Raw genomic sequence first — 24,373 nt, forward strand, 5'->3', positions numbered from 1 at the left:
GCTGCTTCTAGCTCAGAAATCCTGTCTAGTCTTGCCCACAATTATGTCTACTTTGACTCAGCAGACCTAAACTAATAGATTAATAAATTCATATGTAGAAACCATGATAATTATTACAATTGCATAATGATATGATCTAATATATAATAAACCATCAACATTGCCATCTTTATTCAGTGTTTCATTGTGGTTTTAGAACCGAACCTGATTTGTTGAAAACTACGCCACCAACGTACACATTTTAGTAGTCAACATGCTGAAAAGATTTTGATTATAGGTGTGGTGATGGACTGTGTCTGCTGTCCAAGAGATCTGTTAAATAATCAGAAGTATTAAAATAGTGATTTTCAAGATTATATCAACTGGTAGCCAAAATAATGGAAAATATAAGAAAATATACTATATAATAACATAAATTATGTATACTATATAAAATATAACAATTGTATATGTAAATTACATATATGTAGTAAAAGTACATTTTAAACAAATCTTTTCCATTGTAATGTGTGTGTATGTGTATGTCTGACCCAAATATTCTCATCTCTGTAAAAGCTTCATGCCACAGGTCTAGGCATAAACTGGTGGCATTGATCTTGATGAAAATATAAAAGAAAATAAGCAGTTTTTCGCAAATAATTTTCTTTTAAAATGTTATTGATGCATTTTAGACATTATTCTTGATACATTTTCATTGATTTCTTGATTTTTTTTTTAGCAAAAAAGAAGCATTTAAGTAATCCTTCCCCCCCCCAAAAAGTAACCATTTAGCTAGCATTCTTCAATATCAATTCTTCAACTCTCTTCAAAGAGAGGGAAATGCATTTCATCATCGGTTTTTTGGAACTAAAACTTGTCATCAATATTAAGTTGCATTTAGCCATCTGGTAGCTTTGTTTTCCTTTGAATTATTACAGTCTTGTTTATATGATATTATTTCTTACATATAAATTTCCTACAATAAAACACATATGTACAATACAATTCCACTCTACAATAAATCACATATTTATGATAACCCAATTAGCTGAGAGATATAGACATTTATAATTATACTATATCTACTGAAAAGAAAAAATATATATATATTTGATTTGGTAAAATAGCAACAACAAAAACAATGCCTTAAATATCCTCCACAAACACAATTTCTTCAGTTTCTATGTTAAATTATATGAATCTATTCATGATAACTCTATCAAACTGTCTACTGAGTTTGGACATTAGCTACAGGTGGACAATCACCTGGAAGTAGGGTTGAAGGAGCTTGCTGCTTTAAAAACCCATCTTTTAAAAACCGGTATATTCTAGGTGTTATATGCATTATGGATGATGGAAAATCATGATATCAAACTATTAATCCAAAAGGTGATTACAAAGTATATTGTGGGTGTAAGTAGGATGTAGCATGTTACCAGTGAGGGCTTGCATATGAAATGTGATGTACAGTATACCATTAAACACATATATACTTTATGAATGAAAAGGTAAATTAGTTCTATAGTGAGAGTGACAACAGATGGACATTCTGAATTATATATTGGCACCCAAGCAATATTTTAAAATATCCCTTAGAATATTGGGTTATTTGCTCCCTTTTTTATGAAAAAAAAAAGAAATCATGGAAAAATTGTAATTGATACCAATTGAAGATGTACCCCCAAATGATGCCTATGTGGAATTATATATTTCTATTATTGTTCTTCTCATCTTCATATTCAGTGGAATTAAGACAGGAGCAGTTGTTGGATGTCATTATCCTCTTATTTTTAATTAATGTCTGTTGGAATATTGTGCAAGTGGATATACTTTTTTTTTCTTAGTAATCAAAGTAAAGTTTGGGGTTATAGGCTCATCTTCTCTAGACTCTTTTTGAAACAACTCCAATAGTGGGCAGAACAATGAATATGTCATGTACTTGATTTTATTCCCACTTAACTTCAATCTCTTCTCTTATGTATTTACATTTTGAGAGTTTTTCATTCCATGTGATTTGGAGATTATGCAACAGCTATTATGAACATGGATCAATATTATGTCTAGGCAATTGTGAGTGACAGTTTTTTTTTCCCTTCTCTTGTCATATGCTCTGGTTCCAATGCACTTGGAAGTTTGAAATTCTAATATGGGAATTTGTTGTTTACTAGTTTATGAAGATAGTGAGCTTTTGCCATTTAATTCTGACCACTTGATTGTATCTTTATAGATATGTGATAGGTAGGAAATTCATATATATATATATATATATATATTTCACAGGTTTATTTTTATCATTTTGTTGAAAAAAAAACTGTATTGTTCCATAGGTCCAGGATCCTAAAAGATGAATTTATATAATCATCAGCAGCAATGAGCTGAATTCATATCATTTTCATGAACTCCTTCATTTCTAAACACATATGCTTGGTCCAGACATTCATTTGGTGCTTCGTCATCAATATAGTTTGTCTGATGAATTCATGAGGATTTTACTCATTGAGGGCCCTTTAGTTCCATACATAGATCTTAATCATTTCACAGGCTCCATCTAGAAGCAAAACAATATTAGATTTTTGACCAATACAGTGCTGTGTCTTTATTATCAGTTTCTTCTATTGCTCTAGGAAGTGGTGCCTGTTGCAGAAGTATGCCTGTATGCTTTTTAAACCTGTTAATCATGCAGTTACAGAACATCTAATAATTCTCTTCCTCCCTTTTTACAAACAAGTTTGTTGGCTTGGGATGACAAGCACTGTGTTTTATTATTATTATACAAGCTTTTGTTTGGATAATATCTAAATCCCTTCTCCTTCATCTTACTGTTTCAAAGGTGAAGGATAAAATTGGTATTGCAAAAATGTTGATTGTTCTAATGTCTTTTTTTCCCTTGACATTTGGCTTCATGTTGCCAGTAAGGCTCTTGGCGTTCATGCCCACAACATTTTTCCTCCTTGATTCTTGCTTGAAAAGCAGGGTATTTATAGATTTCACTTTAGTCCATTATCTCTATTTTACTCCATAATTCAAGCTAAAAGTCTTCAACATCTATTTTGGCTTAGTATTTAATGATACCACGCGACATTTTGATGTGACTGGTGAAAGTTCTCATGCAACGAAGAAACTATTTAATGGTTTTAGGTAGAGTTCTAGAATTTGATGTCATCCAAATACATGAATTCATTCATACAATGTCATGTTAAAATTCCATATTTGACTTGGAATCCATATTTAGTCCTATTCAGGAGAAATGATGTGAGCTTAGGGATAGGAAAACATTAATTAATTTTTAGTCTGTCTCCATGAATGATCCTGTGTTTTATATCAAATATTCTTGATATTATTTATGTTTCAAATTAAAAAATTTTTCAAGTTTTCCATGTAAATAGATCTTTTCATATTCTTAGTATATTGGAATCAATTTTGTATATGTATAATATATGAATAAGTCATGAGTGGAACTGAGTCAAATGTTTTACTGTAATAGAAGCAATAGATATTATGTCATTCCTCTTTTTGCTGTTTCCTTTCATCCCTGTCCTCCTCTTTCTTTCCTTTCTCCTTCATGACTTCTTATCTTTCTCCTTCCTATCTTTCTCCTTCCTCTTTTCTTTTTGCCTTCTACTCATTTCCATCGCATTACCTTTCCCTTCCAACTCCTCTCATTTCATCTTTCTTTCCTTTTTCCATTTATATTTCTTCTTCCCAACCCTCATCTAATTCCTCCTCTTTCCATTCATCATTTTCTTCCCTTTTCTTTTTCCCAGCAATGGTAATAGTAGCTCACATTTATATAGCACATAATAAACATTTAATAGATGCTTATTGATTGATCAATATAGCACTTTTCTTTCAGACCTACGATTTCATTGGTGTAGGGAGCTCCCATTAGGGGAACTTCCTCTGTCAAAAGAGATCAGTAATTCTTCTACAACTTCTAATCTTATAGAACAACATGGGGGGCACTAAGAAGTAAAATAACTTATCTAGAGTTATTATTTGCTGTTTATTCATGCCAAACTGAAGGCTCGAGCTACATGATAACAGATGTCAATAATCAACAATGTGATGAAATATCTACTTTAGAGGTTCTAGAAAACTATGGTCTTGCCAACAATGTAGTGATATAATATCTGCCACGGTTATTTTTATTTGTTTGTTTTAAATGATTTCTGTGTTGTGGCATTTCCTTGGTATTTTACGTTTCTACCTGTACACCTTGATTCAAGCTCTTTTTCAGGCTGCCTTGCCAATTTATGTTCCCTTCTCACCTTTTAATGCCAAGGTAATACCTAGGAGACATAATATAACTATTCATTAAATCTATGTAGCCTATGAACAAAACTTAGAGAGACCACATTGTCAGTGTGTCTGATGGAATACTGAATTGGTGTTAGCATTTGGATTCTCCCTTTGAGACTTGTGTAACCATTGGCAAATCACTTAATCTAATGAGCCTCAGTTTCCTCATTTAGAAAATTAAGTCAAGACTAAATGGCTTCTGAACTTTCAGGTCTAAATCTATGATACTTTGATGTTGTATTTAGATAATTGGTTTTCTATGGGGCAGGTGATTTTGATGGGAGTAGAAGTCAGGTGAGTGAGATACTATTGAGAATGGGTGAAATTCCTGAGTCAGAGAGCAGTTAACCTGGGCCAGGACAATGTTACTGAGTTTCTTTAGGAAAGGGGATTGGTAGCCAAAGAGAGAATCATGAAGACATAATTTAAACCCTCCAAAAGTCGATTGAAACTTAGCCCAGGGCAAAATAGTACTGTTATCTAGTTAGGAGTGCATTCACATGTCTAAAAAGCAGTTTGATGTAGTTGCAGAAGCACTAAAGGAGTCAGGGGACCTGAGAATGAGTCCCAACTCTGCCAAATGTAAGGTGTAGAATCTATGCAATTTCTTCACCTGTAAAAAGAAGCTAGATGGTATGGTAAACAGATTGCTAGACTTTGCCAGAATCAGGAAGCTTTACCTATGAATCCTGTCTAAGACATTTACTATCTTGTGTAACCCTGCGAAACTCATAACCTTTCTCAGCCTCAGTGTCCTTTATAAAATGAGGGTAATATTTCCCAGGGTATTGTAGTAAGGGTCAAATGCTGTAACACAAGTAAACCTTTAAAAAAAACCTTAAAATTAAAAAAAAAACTTTAAACTAGAAAGTTTAAAGTTTAAAAAGTTAACTAAAAAGTTAACTGAGTAAAAGTAAACATAAAGTTTAACTAAGTTAACTAAAAAGTTAACTAAAAGTAAAAGTAAACTAAAAAGTTAATAGTTTAAAAACTTTAAGTAAAAAAAACTTTAAAAATCTTAAAAAAACCTTAAAAATTAAAAAAAAAAACCCTAAAAAACTTTAAAATGTTTTAAAAACCTTCAAGGTTGTCATTAATACTAATAATTCTTTGTTTTTGTTTTGGCTTTTAGGTGAGGCAGTTGGGGTTAAGTGACTTGCCCAGGGTCCCACAACTAGTAAGTGTCAAGTGTATGAGGCCGGATTGGAACTCAGATACTCAGGCCGGAGCTCTATCCACTGTGCCATCTAGCTGTCCCATATTAATACTAATAATCCTTATATTATATAAACTAGTAATTATGTAATAACCACATAAACAGAATAATTATATAAGTAATTATATAATAATTATATAAATTTGTAATAATTATTATAAACATTATATAAATGTTACTACTATTACTACTATGATCACCACCACCACCACTACTACTACTATTACTATTACTACTACTACCACTACCACTACTACACTAATAACTTTCTTACTACCTACCTCACAAAGTTGTCACTGTAGAAGATCTTTTGAAAACCCAATTGCTATAATAACATGAGTTTTTTTTTTTATTGTTTTCATGATTCATGTAAAGGTGGAATCACCCTCATTTTTCCACGCATACTCTTTAATACTTTGAAGATGTGGTTGGTCTGATTGCAGCCTGCAAGGCCATGAAACTTTTTCACCTTCTGACATGTCTGCCCAATCTCCTGATTCTCTTTCTCACCACTATCTCTTTATCTTATTTCCTATGAAATATAATTTCTTAAGAACAAAGCTCCAAAGCTACCTGTCTGTCAGACTGACCTTTTGCTTGTGTTGGAAAGAGATCCTGAGGACTTCTTGGACTTAATATTCAATATTTAGCTATTTCTCTCTGAAGACCCTGAGTCTATGCCTTCTATTCCTAATTCTTTTTGTCTATTACCAATTTTCTGAGACCTTTTTGTTGAAATTACTTTCATTAACTCTACTTCCCCTGACTCTGACCCCAAGTATAAAGCAGATTCTACTTGCCTCACCCTGGTTGACTGGTCGCTCAAAGCCTGGACACCTTGGCCTACTACTGCTTTCTATTTCTTATTGGCTAGTGTTCACATCTAATAGTACTTTTCTGTTGTAGGGCTACTGCTTATACACTTCTTTTTTTGGGTAGAGATTTATAAAAAAAATCCAACAAATTTGGTAAAACCTAGAATTTTAATATAATTTTCTCTCTCTCTGCCTTTCTGTCTCTGTCTCTATTTCTCTGCCTCCTTTTCCTTCTTCTCTCATTTAAAAACATTTAGAAAGAAGTTGCTAAGTTTGCACTGATCTTAAACAATTTCTCTCTCTGGAATTCAATTTTATAATCTATAAAATGGAGACTGTGGTCTAGATGTTTGGTTTTAGTATTTCAAAACCTAAAATGTCTTTTTACTTAAACACAAGTCTTCACAGTGTTTCAGGTAACCACATTGTCAGGAAATAGAGTTGACCAACTCCATACACACCGTGCCTTATGGCTTCTAATTAATACCAGCCCTACTGGCTACTCAGGGGCTTATATAGATATTGATACCAGATCTGGAACATGAGTAATGTGCCTTTGAATATACATCATTTTATAGCCTCACATATGAAATGTCAGGCCTGGAAGCACTAAGGTACAAACTATGCTGCCACAGAAATCACCTTCCAATGAGTCAAATGTAATATGCTTAAAGGCAGGAGCTTTCTTGATGTTTTGTATTTGTATCCCAAACACTTAGTCCATCTGACAGATGGTGAATACTAAATAAACATTCTGTCTATCCTATCCTATCCTATCCTATCCTATCCTATCCTATCCTGTCCTGTCCTGTCCTGTCCTGTCCTGTCCTGTCCTGTCCTGTCCTGTCCTGTCCTATCCTATCCTATCCTATCCTATCCTATCCTATCCTATCCTATTCTATCCTATCCGATTCTATTCGATTCTATTCTATTCTGTAGCATCTAGAGCTCTGGTTTTGGTGTCAGTGTTCAAAACTAGGTTCGAATCTAAATATAAAAGCATGTCTGCAAGGAAGCATTATAATTGTATTTCTAAAAGGAGTAGTTTTACTGATTCACTGAATTTTGAAATATTGAATAAATTAGGCAGAATAAGTTATCTAGTTATATTGTTTTCCATTCAAAAGGTTCTGATTTAATGGGGTGACTTATATTGTACCCAACACTGTAGTATCTCTTTGAAGTGCCCTTTGATTTAAATCTCTTTTTCTTCAGTGTTTTTATTAGACTTGTTTTGTTATAACATATTGTTTTTTGTGTTATTTATAATTTAGACTACAAAGTGGCAATGTGGTATAAGTGAAGAAAGTGGTAGTCAGGAGTCAGGAAGCTCTGGGTTCAAAACCTTTTTCTGGTTCTTTCTATATCTGTGATCCTCAGCAAATAAATTCTATCTACCTTACACAGATTTCTTAGAGGAATAGATTTGCTCTTGGTCTTCATTTCCAATGTGTAAGTGAAAAAAAAAAATCAAGTCTGGATATATAGCTAGGGAATCTCTTGAAATTTGGTAAGACCAAAAGTCATTTCCCAATAGATAAGTGATCAAAGGATATAAACAAACATTTCTTAGAATAAGAAATGCAAGATGTTAACAACCATAAGAAAGACTATTCTGTATCACTAATAAGAGAAATGCTAGTCAGAACAATCTTAAAGTTTCACTCATACCTAGGAAATCAGCAAAGATGTCAAAAGATGGGAACCGGTGATATGGGAGAGTTTGTGGTAATATAGGCACACTAGTGCATTTTTAGTAACTCTGTGAATCAGCAGAACTATTTTGAAAAGCAATTTTGAATTGTTCAAATGAAGTGACTAAAATGTCCATACCCTTTGACTTAGAAATTCCATTACTCAGGTTATACCCTAAGGAGGCAATTAATAAGAGACATATACCCACATACATGAAAATGTTTATAACAGCACCTTTGTGATTGCAAGAACTGGAAACAAAAGTAGATACTCTTCATTTGGAGAATGGCTAATCAGATTGTGATGCACAATTATAATGGAATATTAATGCGCTGTAAGAAACTACAAATAAGATGAATACAGAGAAACATGGAACAATTAACATGATCTTATGCAGAGTGAAACAAGCAAAGACAAGAAAATATACAGTGGAAAAGCAATTTAAATTGAAAGAATAACCACAAAACAATGAGTATTATAAAATTACGAAGAATAAATGTGATTCCAAAGAAGAGATATGGGAAGACACTAATTCTACTCTTTGCAGAGATAGAAAGTACCTATGTGTGAAATGTTGCATATGCATTCAGACCTTTTTTTCATGTATTAAAAGGTTTTGCTGATTTTTTCTCTTATTCAACTTTTTTTTCTTTGAAAATATTTATTATTTGGGATAACTCTCTGAGGAGGGGAGATTTTTGGGACAAATTTTGGGGCAAACAAAACATAAAATATTTTAAAAAGAATACACACACACACATACACAAACACACATACCTATGTGAAATTTTATATATATCCTCTTTGAAGGCTCCTAACTATAGATATTCCACATTTTAATGCATGTATAGAACTATTTTGTCAACTTTGAAGAGCTGTTGCAATCTGAACTCTTAAATAGCCGTTTAAGTTTATGAAATGTGTCCCATACATCATCTTATCTGCATCAATACACCTTTACGAAACAAGTACTCCAATTATTATTATCAAACTTATTTTACATATAAGAAAACTGAGGCTCAGAAAGTTTATATGACTTGCCAAAGGTCACATAGATTGTGAGAAAGGTCAAACTAAACATAGTTCAGAAGTCACTGGGCATATCTGGGCTTCAATATCCTCATCTGTAAAAAGAAGGTAGTATATACATATATTACTCTTCTCCTTCCCTAAAAGGCAATTAGTTCACACAGTAGATAGAGGACTGGACTTGGAGTCAGGAAGTTTCAGACATTTAATAGTTATGTGAGCCAGGGCAAGTAACTTAACTTCTGCCTGCCTCAATGTCCTCAACTTAAAAAAAAAATGGAAACAATAATAACACCTACCTTCTAGTGTTGTTAGGAGAAAATATTTTCAAAGTGTTTTTCAAACCTTAAATAAAGTATTATAATGTGTTAGTTATTATTATTAATAATAATGATCAGCCTTTTTAATCAAGATTATGAATACAAAGTTCCAAAACACTACATCATTGACAACAATTATTATTCTGATATCAAGTTCATTGTTTGTTCCAGAATACCATGCTATCTCTGAAAATAAAGGGTGTGGGTTTTCTTTTCAGATTGTAAACTACATTTTACTATCCTCATACTGTAATCACATCTTCCTTAACAACAAGCCTTTTGATTGCTTATCAGTGATATCCACTGTTATTTCCATTTTAACTTAAATCTACTAAGATAATAAAACCACTCACAAAGGATTGGTGATCCCTGACCTGTTCCTCTAAACTTCTTTTACCACTAACATTATGAATCAAATGTACTGACAGAAGGAAAACAAACGAGATCCTTTTACACTGTTTTCTCTGGCAGTTGCAGAGGCCATATTCTCTCCTGATGCTGTGTGCCAGAGAGTCCATAAAACAAGAGCATGGATTCCATTTTCCCTTGGGTGGGATGTGGCTTCTTGCTTCCAGGTGCAACACTCTTACTCTAAGGGGACATTCTGGAAACAATGAGAGAGCTTTCCTAAGACCACATGCTCAATTACTCAAGAGTGCAGGAAAACCTTGATTAACCAGAATGATGAGGGAAGGGGATCTTGGAGTAATTGGATTTTCTGGTTAACAGGAAGTCCTTTGTCTTCCATTTGTTGTTGAAAGCCTTTCTCAAATGTCAAGATCCAATTTAGTGCCTTAGTAAAAAATGTGAGAGCTGGACTGGATGACCACTAAAGAACCTTCAATCCCTATTAATGGATCGTTCTAACCCATATAGAACAGTAAACAAAAGTGAATTTTTCTTGTAAGAGAAGATTGAAAATAATAAAATCATTGATTTGGAGTTGGGTGGGAACTTTGATTTTATCTAGTCCAACACCTTAATTTTACAGATAAGGCAATTAAGGACTTGAATCTGAATTGGCTTGCCCAAGGTCACCTAAGTTCACCAAGGTCACCAAGATTGAAACCCAGATCTTTTCTCTAAAGCTAACAATCCCTTTCCCTGCACCACCCAGGACAAACAATGATCATTGTTCAGAACAATGAATGTTTATGTGGAAGGTGAAGAAGATTAAGTTGAAACTGAAATGAATCTCAAACACTCTTTGGGATAAAAGGAAAACACCTAATATTAAGTTGTTTGATTTAATAGAATTAATAACATTCATAAGGATGACAGTAATAGTGATATTAATTCATATTTCTAAAGCACTTTATAAATCACTCTCCTCAGACCAACTCCTATGAGGCGAGTAGTATAAGTATTATTATTTTCATTTTACAATTGAGAAAATAGTTTTAGAAAGGTCCAACTAGTTGCCTGAGTCACACTGCTGGTTAAGTGTTATTCTCAGCATGCAGACCTAGGTCTTGCATGTCCAGGTCCAGCACTCCTACTACTCTGGTCAAATTGGGCTATATGTACAAGTATTACAAACTTTGATGAGTCACACTTTTCTTTCCTACATAGAATTTTTTAACACTCACTACTGGTTCCTCTTCTCATGCAATCTCAGAGCTAGAAGGAACCTTAGAATTTATCTAATACAGAGGTCACTCAGCCTGCAACACACTGGAGTACAACCAGAGTCAGATGAAAATGTAATTAGGAAATATTTAGTCACATAAAGTACCATGTAATGCAGATAACATTGCATTTAAAAACTGTCAATATGCAGCCCACAGGGATCCTCATGTAAGGATTAGTGGTCCCCACTTCTATTTGAGTTGGATATCATTGACCTAGCACATACTCCTGGCTTTTCCAGTAAGTCTGAGTCTGAGTTGGAGTCCCAGAGAGAAGAAATTATTTTTTCTTAAGATCACATATCTATGAAACTGTCACAGTCATGACTTGAGTCCAGTTACTCTGATAGTAGGTCCAGTACTTTTTCCACTCTACCACCCCATTCCACTTTTGGGCAATTTTAATTGGTAGCAAGGTTTTTCTTTCCAGAAAACTAAAATCTACCTTTCTGCTACTTCTAAATATAAACCTGCCCTTGGGCCCAAGCAGAACAAGTCTAATCTCTCCTTCATGTGGCAATACTTCAATTAGTTGAATATAGCTATTATGCTCTCCTTCCCTCTTCACTCCTTAGTCTCATCTTCTCCAGTAATAGTCTGAATTCCTTCAAAAGAGGATATGATCAAAGAAAAAGGCAAAGAACTGTTATGCACAAAAGTATTTATAGCAGCTCTTTTAGTGGTGGCAAAGAATTGGAAATTTGAGAGGCTGCCCATCAATTAGAGAATGGCTGAACAGTTGTGGTATATGATTGTGATGGAATATTACTTTACTATAAGAAACGATGAGCAAGATAGTTTCAGAAAAACCTGGGAAGACTTATATGAACTCATGCAAAGTGAAGTGAACAGAATCAGGAGAACATTGTACCCAGTAATAGGAATATTGAAATGAAAATCAAATGTGAAAGACTTAGTTGCTATGCTCAATACAATTATTCATGGCAGTTCCAAAGGATTCATGATGAAGAATGTTATTCATCTCCAAAGAGAGGACTAATGAACTCTGAGTGCAGATTGAAGCATATTTTTTCACCACCACTACCACCACCTCCTCCTCCTCCTCCTTCTTCTTCCCCGGCTAATGTGGAAATATATCTTGCATAACTTCATCTGTGTAGTGAGTATTGCATTTCTTACCTTCTCAGTTGGTGGTGGAGAAGGTGAATTTAGGAAGAAAATTTAGAATTGAAAATAATAATAATAAAAACAAATTATACTCATATGTATGCTTTTCTAGTCCTTCAACATCCTACAATCCAGTTTATTCATGTTCTAATTACAATAAGGCACTAAGAACTGAAGGAGTAAGTCTATCTACTTTGCTTTGGTGTTGGTGGGGAAATTTTGATAATATGAGCCTTAGTTTTTTTGTTTTGTTTTGTTTGTTTAGTATTAGCTTCATAGAACTATTTCCATTTATTCTTCATGTTTCAGTCTCTAAGAGAACATAGGACCTACAAGTAGTAGGGCCTGGGGATATCGTTGAAATTTATGACATACTCCAATGAAGCCTTTGGTTATTTTTTGAGTCCTCCACACATCTGTTTGCCTGGAATGAACTCACCTAATTGCCAAACTAGAAGAAAAACAAACTAACACACCCAATAATTCTGGAAAGCTTACCAAATTTGTTTCACTGGGAATGTTCAATTAAGAGGTGAGATGCAAGGGTCTTAGATTCATAGACATTAGGAAGGCCTTTAAGGTGCTATATCAGGTGAGAGAGCTACAGATTTAGAGTTGCAAAGGATTTTAGAATAGATCTAGCCCAATCCTGTTTTTTTATACATGAGAATACTGATGCCCAGGAAGTTTCATTGAATTATTCAAAATCATGCTGGTAATAAATGGTGTAAGAAGGAGTCTTCTGACTCCAAGTTCAAGACTTTATCAACTACATCATGCTGAATTAAAAATGAAAGGCTCATAGAAAGCAGATACTGTATCTTATACAGCCTTTGTATCCCTCTGAAACTTAGTGAAATGTCATGCATAGATTAGGTTATCTTGATACTTATCCACTCACTGATTTGTCTAGAAGTATCATTCTCTGAAAAAACAAAACAAGATAAAAAAATGCTATGGAAGAGGATTTTAGAGCTTCTTCCTCAGTTATCTTACTATCCTAGATCTTCTACAAACATAGAGGAAAACAGAGTTGACTTGATTGGAATCCTGCCTTCTAGAGGTAAAAATACTCCTAGCCTTAATGTGGGACATAGAGTTTGAGTTTTCTTTGGCAACCACAATTTACTCATCTTAGAATCTTAGGATCTTAGAAATAGCTCCCATGTACCATAGTGCATGAATGATTCTCCCAGATGGCCAGAGCTTCTCAGAGATCTCCAACATTAGTTTTGACCTGGGAGTGGGGCCAGATAGCATTAAGATCAATCTAGAATGGAAAAAAAAATCCCTTGAGACCACCCCACTTCAGATTTGCCCTGCTGCTTCTGAATTAGAATAAGACTGATTATTAAGATTTGGGTAAGAGAAGAGCTGAATAGGCACTTATCTATTCAAGCATTTTCCTCCATGTTGGAGGTCTGAACAACTTTTAAAAATTTCTTTTTTTTTTTTGTATCTTAAATTCCTCCTACTGAGATTTTTGATTATTTTCTTCTCCCCAATGGAAATGGAGACTGTCTAGAACATCACAATGTTGTGTAATAATGATTACAACATCCCTCAGGCATTTTTCCTTCAGGCAATACAACATGAAACCAACACTCAGTGTAGAGTTGTGGGCTTTAGTCTGCTAATTCTGTGAAGACTTAGCAATAGAAACAGACAACCATCCCAGAGAAAAGATTATCCACTGTATTAATTTTGACATGAGAAGGCTTGTCATCCCAGAAGGATGGTATGCTTATTTATATAAATAAATACTTTGTAATGACTCCTTAAGGATCATTAACTAGAAAATCTGCTACTGGCCCTGTTTTAGTACCTTTTTTTGTTTTTAATGACTAAGGCACTTCCATATGAAAGAGAAGTCCTACCCAGCATTTTGCCAGTGAGGAGCTAAATTCTTTCTCCCACATCATAGAGCAGAGCACTGCTGTGGGGGGGAGGGGGAGGGGGGTCAGAGAGCCCAACTGCATCTTAATTTACTTATATTACTGATCTACATATGTGGTCATCTTGCAGCTCAATTGGAAAAAAAAAACCAACATGCAGAAGGAAGGACAAGCTCTTCAGGCTTCTCTTATTTGCCCAGCTGTCCTGAAAAGCAGAGTTGAGAGAGACATGTATTCAGAAGCCACATTTATAGTTTAACCTTGTTTAGTGCCTTTCATTGGGAAACTGCCACACCCATCTCCATTATCTGGAGGCTTTCCAGGAAATGAACTATTATTGGTAATTTAAGCTGCATTGTCACCAAGTAGAGACAGCTTGACTCAGAGAATGGAGTCATAGAATGACTATAATAAAGCAAGCACTGAGTTCTGATTTAACTTCTGATACCTATTAGCTGGGTGATCCTGAGAAAATCACTTAATCTCAATCTGACTCACACAAATCCCTAGGCCATAGTTGAACTATACATTTGCCTTGTTGAAGGAAGTTTCCCTGTATTGAGAAAATTATAGGTCCTTTGCCTAATGACCTCATGACAAATCAAATATTTTTAGTTCTGGAAATGTACCTTTTAATCAATTAATTCAGGGAAAATCTAGTTAACCGATTAAATTTCAGCATGGTATGGCCACCAAAAATCATTTTCTGATATAGTAGAAGAGAGACAGTTCTATTACAGTTGAAAGAAGAGTAAGTCTGATGTCAGAAGATTTGGCTTTCAATCTTATCTCTGATGATTACTGTGTGACCTTGGACATGTCATTTAACCTTTATAAGCCTCAGTTTCCTCACATATAGAATTAGAGGGTTAGACTAAATGACCTCTGAAGACTCTTCCAGCTCTAGTTCTATGATTCTATGGTTGCTTGATCCATATCTATTTATCTGGAAGTGTCTACGAAGGCATGAAATTTATTTTGGCTTCACCTGTGTTGGTGCATGTATCTATCTATAGATGTATGCATATCTATGCATATGTATATGTGCATGTGTATATACACATGTATATATGTACACACACATCTATGTACTTATTTATATGGATATGTGTATGTGTATATGTAAGTATGTATTCAATTTATATATATATATATATATATATATAAAATCAGCAATCTGTCTTGAATGGCACTTTTAATTTGGCACTGAAATAATTTAAGTGTGCTCAGATGGTTCAGGTTCTCCATTTTAGTGGGGGCACAGATTCTCTTCCAGTTCAGATTGGTTAACTGCTTTTTAAAATTTTATTTGAATGAACTTTAGTTTAGTTAATGGATCAGAAAAAAAGACTTAATATGGAGGTTCACTTCAATTTTGGGTTCAGAAAATTGGTCTTATTCCTCATTCTAATGAATTTTAATCTCTCATGAACACTATGACCTAAATTCTCCTCTCCTCTCCTCTTCTCTCTCTCTGCTTCTCTCTCTGTTTCCATCTATCTCTGTCTCTGCCTGCCTTTCTCTGTCAAACTCTGTCTCTCTGTTTCTGTGTCTTTGTCTCTGTCTTTATCTCTATCTCTCTGTCTCTGTCTCTCTTTCTCCAGGCAATGCCCAAGACAACCAAAGTCTGTAAAAATTATTCACTAATACATTTGATATTGGCTAACTTGCCTCACTTCTCTGGGTCTCAGTTTCCTCATCTGCAAAGTGAGGAAATTACATCATGTTTTAGTAGAGAGGGCACTAAATTTGAAGCCATATGATCTGACTTAATATCCTTAATCTGCTACTTAAGGACTATGACCTTGGTGATGTCAAGGTCCATCTCTTTAGACATCAGTTTCCTTAAAATCAAATAAGAAAGTTGGGCTAGAAAATCTCTAGGATTCCTTCTGGCTCTAAATTTGTATGTCTCTATATATGCATGAAGAGAAGGAACCCTAAGAGATGTTCCCTCACCTTTGACATTAATAAATCATTTGACTAGATTATTACCTCGAATCTATAATTTAGATGATCTCTATTCTCAATTTCACTTCGTACTTGGGAAAAAACAATTAGAGAATTCTTTTAGAAATAGCTCATGCTAGCTTACTGAAATGACACATTTATGATGGCATTCTACCCATTAAGGACTGATGAGCTGGTTAAAAGTTTTATAGGGCGGAAAGTATGCATGAAGTTGCCATTCTTCACAGATTTAAGAAGGATGATGTTTTAAGGTTTTTCTTTTCAAATCCTACAAAATCTATTAACTGTAAAAGTATTATACCCCTCTCCCATCAAGAGTAAATACTCTTACTCCCCCCCAATCACCAGCCCCCATTTCTGTGAATGCTTTTTTTTCCCCTCTAGTTCTTAGAATCTGTGAAAGATGAATTTGGATGGTCTTTATATCATGTAGTCAAAGACCAAATCAAAGCTGGCTTTTAAGAGTTGAATTATATCCAAGGCTGGAAGGGAGGAGGGGAAGGAGAAAGAGAAGGAGTTTCCAAAAAGTTGGCACCCATTTATCTTTAAATTCCTTAACATCAGAAGAACACCCAAATCTTTTCAATAATCTGTTTGTTCATATTATCTTGTTTAGCCCAAGGGCAGCTGCAAATGAAAGTAATCTCATGCCTCAGAGGCTAAGGACATGAAGGCATCACATAGAGATTTCAAATTTATTCGTTATGACATGGCCCTCAAGAAACCTAATACTCTTGTTAAAAGAGTCATAGGAGTGGCTTGGTGAATGATAACTTGATACATTGCGGCAGAAGTTAGAAAGCGTGAAAGCTGGTCTGTCTCTCCAAAGGGTGCTCTTTCCTTGCAGAAAATAAAAATTCTACAGGTATTTCATTTGTAATCTAATGTTCATAAATTAAACACCAGGTTGTTCTTAAGAAAATAATAGAGATGTTTCCTTACCTGGATATTTTGAGTAATGTTGGCTATGTCAAACATTTTATCTGAGGTGGTTGCCCTCATCACTAGGTTATTGCTTTGTTCCTAAGCAGCAAAATCATTAATTGATGCCCCTCTGGTAAATCTGATACATATCTCAACATAGTGCTATTCATGTAAGTGTGTAGTTGGTATTAGACTATCTTATGAGATCTCAAAGACACTTCTTTCTAGACTCTTTTGGTTGGTTAAAAGAGGTTCTGTGGTTTTTCTCTAACTGTACATTCTCTGTATAAAGTTCTAGAACATTCACTTCATGGTATTAGACTTTCCCTTTGGTAAAATGCTATAATGTTTTAATTCACACTTCACATTTTCATAGTGGATTATTATAACTAATTAAAAGTTCACCATGCATTAGACCTTGTGCAGAGCATAAAGAAAGAACAGATATCTGCCATGTCTTCTTAAGGCTTCATCTATCAAAATTGAAGTAAAAGCTCAGGCTACTGAAGCAACTGAACTTTGGTTTATTTTGGTCATCTCCAATGAAGTTGCAAATTGCTTGAGTACAGAGATTATATGTTTTCTTTGCTTGTTTTCATTTTCATTTCTTTGTTTTTCATTTTGGATCTGTGGCAGCTAACATAGAACCTTGGATATAGTTGAAACTTACAAAATATCCATTGAAATGTCCATTGATTTTAGAGGCAGTGTGGTCCAGTGGAAAAAAAAAAATGTTGGCTCTGGTGTTTTAGGACCTGGATTTGAATTGTGTTTCTGATGCTTATAAGCTATTTATGTGACCATACAAAAGTCACTCAAATCTCTAGGTCCCAGTTTCCTCATTTGTAAAATGAAGGGTTTGGATTAAAGGGTCCCTAAGATTTCTTTTACCTTTAGATAATAATACTTATGGTGTTGATGATGATGACAATAAATGGCTAACATTTATATAGCACCTACTATGTGCCAGACACAATGTTAAGCACTTTACAATTATTATCTCATTTGATTCTTGCCACAACTCTGGGAGGTAAGTGCTATTATTATTATCACCCCCACTTTACAGCTGAAGAAACTAAGATAAGCAGAGGTTAAGTGACTTGCCTAAGGTCATAAAGCTACTAAGTAGAGAGCTATGGTCCTTTGGTATGTTCATTCATTTTTGGCAAATGCCTATTAATCATTTGCTTTGTGCAAAAGATAAAAAATGGTCTCTGCCTTCAGTGAGTTTAAAGTTATTATTAAAGATAAAAATTGTGCAAAAATAGTAATAATATAATTTTGACTTTGAGCACATTAAAGAAATATGAGATTAGATGAGGGAAAGAACACTTCCATATGGAAAGATTACATAGGGTTTCATGGATGTAGTGGTATTTGAATTGAGATGATTCAGCTCCCAAATTACTAGTGATTCAGGCTAGAAAAGTGTTTTAATACTGAAATTATCAGTATAATGATGACTGTACAGATTAGGTAAAGAGACAATGTATATTGTTTTTATGGTTCAGTCATTTTCAGTCACATCTGATTCTTTGTGAGCCCATTTGGGGTTTTCTTGGCAAAAACACTGGAGTGGTTTGCCATTTCCTTCTCAAGCCCATTTTACAGATGAGAAAACTGAGGCAAATAGGGTTAAGTGACTAACCCAGAGTCACACAGCTAGTAAGTGTCTGAGGCCAGATTTGAACTCAGGACTTCTTGACTTCAGGCTTGGTGCTCTATCCACTGAGATACCTAGCTGCTCATAGACAATGCATGGAATTCCTTCTAAGTTCAAGAAATCCAAATTGTTCATTTGCTCCTTTCTATGGTGGTGTTTTCATTCATTTTCCTTTCCTTCTTGGGTGAAGATGAAACGGCCAGCAGTCAATGACTCAGTATCTGTTTCCTTATGGATGTAAAGAACGCTTTCTAACTAAATGGATTAACAAATCCAATTTCCTCCTGTATTCTAACTCAGTCCCTGAGCTGGAAAGAGTATGTCTAACATGTCTCCTGCCTCCAAATTCTGAGACGTGTCTATCAAAGCCACGTGTCTCATTGTTTGAAACGTGGAACTGCCATTCTGATATATTTCACTGCAGGAATCTGCCTATCATATCTGACTTGCTATTTCAATCATAGAATCTGAAAGGGAGGTGGATAATACCCTGACTTTCATGCTCTTTTATGAGATCATGGCCTTATTCATAGTAAGTATTTGTTTGTTAAATAGATGAATGAATGAATGAATGAATGAATAAATGAATGATCTTCCCACTACTTTTTATCCTGCTATTTGGAGGTCCCCTACTGCTACTAACTATATATTTTCACACAGTGGTTGAAAGAAAGCAAAATTTCATCCCTGTGAGTTGAGAGTTATGTTTTTTGAGCTTTTAACTGGCAAACAGCAGTGAACTAGAAGTCTGAAGATTTGGGATTAACTTCTTGCTCGGTACTGTTATGCAAGTTGCTTTCCCTCTCTGAGCCTGTTTCCTCATTTTCAGCATGAAGACATTGGACAAAATGAGCCGTAATCTTCCTTACTCTTCTAGTGTATCATAATTTGAAATTTTGCCACAGTAGAATTTCTCAAGATCCACATGATAATTACTGAAGAACAATCTGTAGTCATGGATTTTATTTAAACTTAGAGCCATACATGAATTCTTAACATAGTTTTCTCTTTATGTGGAGTAGAGGAAAGAAAGAGTTTTGGATCTTAATTCAAAGGACTTCAGTTCAAATCCTTAATCTGCTGTGTAATTTTGGGCAAGTCACTTAACCTCTGTAGTGCTTACTTTCCTAGTGTGTACAATGAGAGGGTAGGATTAGATGGCTTCTGAGATCCCTTTTAGATTATATCTATGATCTTACATTTCTTTGATCCCAAGACCTGTTTAACTACTGTCCCTCATTCACCTAGTTAGATAGTGATAATTTATACGCAGCTAACACTGTAGAAGTTTTGAAGAGTGAAGTGAGAACCAGGAAAACAATTTAAACAGTATCAACACCATAAAGAAAAACAAAATTTGAAAGACTAGAGACTTTCGTCAAAACAATGACTAACCATGACTCCAAGTGAGCAAGTATGAAGCATGTTACCTAACTCCTAACAAAGGATGGTCTCAAGGGGCAGAATAGGACATACAGTTTTGGATGTGACAAGTGTGTGGATTTTTTCTTTTTCTTTCTTTTTTTTTCACTTGACATTGAATATTTGCTCCAAGAATTGTTTTTCTTTTCTTTTCTTTTTTTTCATTTGGGGCTTTGGAAGGGGATAAGGGAAAAGAGACTAGTAACCATGTTTCCAAAGTAAAATAAAATTAAGTTGGTTATTGAAATATCTAAAATGCATATAAGAGAACAGAGGGAAGTTCAGGAGATACAGATAAACATGGCATGTTTGAAAGTAACATATTAAATATACATTATTTAAAAAAATACAAATTGTAATCAATAGAAATTTGAAAGTTCACAAATGTTCCTTTTTGCCTGATCTTTGTACAAAGAAATGTTTGTTCATTTTGGTTTCTGTAAAAATTTAAATGTTTTAACCTATTTAAATTAAAAATAATTTTGAATTACTTAGGTACAATGTGACAGGATCATTGATACAGAGATGGAAGGAACTTTAAAAAGTTGTTAAGTCTACCATTTCATTTTACAGATGAAGAAACTGAGGCATATAACTGTTAAATGACTTGTCAAGGGACACAGATGTGATCAACATATGTAGCAGGATTTGAAGCAAGGCGTTCCTGACTTCAAGGCCAATGCCCAGTCCACTATGTCATGTTGCTTTTCAGTCATTTGGTAGGGTTTTTTTCTGGACTCTTTCCTGTATTGCTTTGAGTAGGCCTGGGATACCCCTTCCCCTGATCCTCACTCCCAGTATAATGGTATAAAAGGATCGTTACCCAACACATGCTGTCTTGCCTCTGGCCCTGGGAATAACATTATTTAAATTACTCTACTGACAGTAAACAACCATTTGTTCAGATTGTCCTTGCCTGGACTACATTTCCTACTCATCTTTACCCACTGAAACACTTCTTTTCCTTCTAGGTCCACCTCAAGTTCCACCTCCTCTCTGACCTTTCTTGATACCTTCTACCATTCCCACCCATGGCCTCAGAAGAAAGGCCTCTCCTTATTTTTTTCCCACGGCTTTTTGTTTGAAACTTTCCTTTGCCCCTTTGAGAATCAATTTATTTGTAGACATATCATCAGCATCTAAAAATAATAGCTACCATGTAAATTGTATTTTAAGGTTTGCAAAACACTTTGCATTCATGACCTCATTTGATTCTTACAACAGTGCTTTATGAGATAGGTGGCAGTTATGATCCCCAGTTTACAGATGAAAAAAACTGATTCTGAGAATATGTAAGTGACTTTTCCAGGGTCACACAGTTTATGTGGGTCTAGTTTGGATTTGAAATCAGATCTTCCTGACTCTAAGTCCAGTACTCAATTCACTATGCCACCTAAATTATCGTCTCCCTGATACACGGTAGGGGCCAATATATTATTTTTTCATCTTTGTCTACCTGTCACAGTGCCTTGAATATTGTAGTTGCTGCAAAAAATATTTGTTGAATTGAATTGAATTCATATATTGAATTGAATTGAATTTATATATTTTTCAGGTTAAGAGTGAGGGGCCATCCTTACCCTCACATGTGATTCCTCAACTTAATTCTGTTGTTAAGGATTAGGATCTAGTTTATGACTGTGAATTGTAGAGGATATGAGGGGGGAAGGTTCAGACTTCAGAAAATTTCTAAAATAAGCACTATTCCACGAACAAACTCAGTTGTAATAATACATTGAAATGGCTACACATTGTATCACTATAAATAACTAAATTTTCTCAGTTGTTAGAACAATATTCCTTTCCACCCAATTTTCCAGAAGGCTTTGTAGCTCACAAAGGAAAATATGAAATCAAATACCAAATTTGAATATGAATCAGGTAATTTTTAAAAGCAAAATATTAAAATAACAAGATGTGATTTTTCATTTCATGGTTCATGGAGGAGACTTTTTTCCAATAAATATTTGTAGGCCTTTGATTCTTATGTCATACCAATACCTTGAGTTTGGAGCTACTTGGTAAAAAGACCACATGACTTAAACCATCATTAGTTATTAATTCTCATTATTTCAAAAAAATATGCATACTCCTAGGCATTCCAAAGTCTAAACCCTTCCTGTGACTTTGACAATTTTTTGTCACCAAATATTTCTGTGGAATGTTGGTATGCCTAGCCAAAAGATTAATCAGATAGACCACAGGGGTGCCTATTAAGCAGCCTTATGAAGTCAATAATCAATGAATGAAGACGGACTTGAACAGTGCACAACTGTGTTCACAATGGCCCTTAATTAAGAGTTGTCATGGTCTGTTGCTTCCCAAGTTTCTTTTTATGGTCTCCCCCCTCCACACACAATTCTCTGCCTCCTGCCAACCTCACTTTATTTCCTAAGGGAGGAGAGAGCTAGTGAACCTTATGACTGAAATTGTACAAGTATATGAACAATTATGAAATTGAACATTCTAAAAAAAATACTCCACTTACAGAGCTGCCCTATGTATTCTTAATGGATGTAAGAGAAATTAGGCAATGTGGGGGAAAATTGGAATCAACTGACAGAATCGACCTGTGTTTTTTGTTATTGTTATTAGAGATTTTGTTTTTGTTGCTACTATCATTATTAGTATCATTAGTAACAAACCCCAAAGACAAAATGGATTATTATTGGTTTGTGTTATTTTTATTATTATCATTATTACTATTTAACCACAAAGTTTTAAAATGTCTGCCTTCCTAACTCTTTCACTATTCAGGCTATTTGTGAATATTTTCATGACTCTGAGAGGCAGAATGAGGGTCATAGGATCAGAGATTTAGGGCTAAAGGGACTTTGATGACCCTACAGTTTAACCCTCTCATTTTAGAGATAAAAACAGGACTCATAAAATGAAGAGGCAAAGTCAACATTTGAACTCAGGTCCTCTGATTCTAAATTCATTACTCATTATGCTGCGCAGTCCTGTTTTTCTTGAATTCAACAATTCAATCAATTCAATAAAAATTTATTAACTTTCTTTACTTCCATGTCAGAAACTGACGTGACTTTGATTCAAAAAGACCTTTATCCTTAAGATTACTGTCTACTAGTAAGGGAAAGAAATATATAAATAATAATAAGACAAGTTAGAATAAAAAAATGATTAGGAGCAAATAAGCAATGTAACCTAAGCAAGTGAAGTTGGAAGAATAATTTCTGTTTGTATTAGATTAGATAAGGTTTCATGGAGGGCATGACCTAACCCTTGAATGAACAACATTCAAATAGACAGAGATATTTGGATATTGTATTCTAGGGAGAGGAGATAACATGTCAAATGAATGGAGGTGGGGGAGAATGGGATGAGATTGAGGGAAAGAAATTACTCCCATTTAACTAGAAGGTAATGAAGGTAATCAGTATAGGGGGAAAAACCCAACAGGCTATGGAATTTGCATTTTATTCAATAATATTTGGGGGTGGGGGTTGTCACAGGAGATAGCTGAATAGGCAAAGACATAATCATTGCTTTGCATTAAGATATTACTTTGGGAACTCTGTGAAGGCTACATTGGAGAGAAGTCAGACTGAAGTAAGCAGGCCAGTTATTAGAATAGTAAAGGTTAGATGAAAGGAGGACCTAAGGAGTTGAAAGGATAGTATATTTGATCACATTCAGAGAATTAAATATGCATATTCCAGTATTTACATTCGTAACTCAATCTCCCTAACAAAGAGTGTCAGGATATTTTCCAAATATCACACAAAGAAACAAATCATCATTCTTGAAAAATGAACTGAAAATTCATTCACTCACAATTTCACATTCTGAATTTTATTAATATTTCAGCATTATTTCTTCAGACCAATGATTAGAAGTCTTTTGAATAATTGTAAACATGAACTCAATCAACTTAATGTTATTCAGTTAGACAAACTGTGGAAATATGACTAAACCATGAACAATCTTTTTAGAACCCACATTCCCAACAGTTGAAATTATGGACTCTAGGTGGCAGCATTTATGAAAAGTTAACTTACAAGCTAGGCAGAAGTGAAAATATTACAACGAACTCTTTCAATGCCTCTGCAAAACATTTGGATGTTTCAAAGGGCAAGAAGGAAGATAGATATTAGAATCATTCATATATAGGAAAGCTATGTACCCACTATACTTTACATAGAGCTATCATCTGGAAAGCAAATGCTAGGTTTTTAAATACATGTATAGATGAGTATAACAAACTATTCAATATGCTCAGGTGATAGGTGAAATAGCATTTTCTTTGCTTTTAAATTTTTTTATTATTAACTTTTTTTTTTTTACTAAAATACCCATAGTTATCCCTCTCTCCCCCTCTCCCCCATGCATTATTCCTACTGAGGAACTGAGGGGAATAGAACAGCA

Source organism: Vombatus ursinus, unplaced genomic scaffold (assembly GCF_900497805.2).
Source record: "Vombatus ursinus unplaced genomic scaffold, bare-nosed wombat genome assembly UNPS02014818.1, whole genome shotgun sequence".
In the NCBI taxonomy this organism is placed as follows: domain Eukaryota; kingdom Metazoa; phylum Chordata; class Mammalia; order Diprotodontia; family Vombatidae; genus Vombatus; species Vombatus ursinus.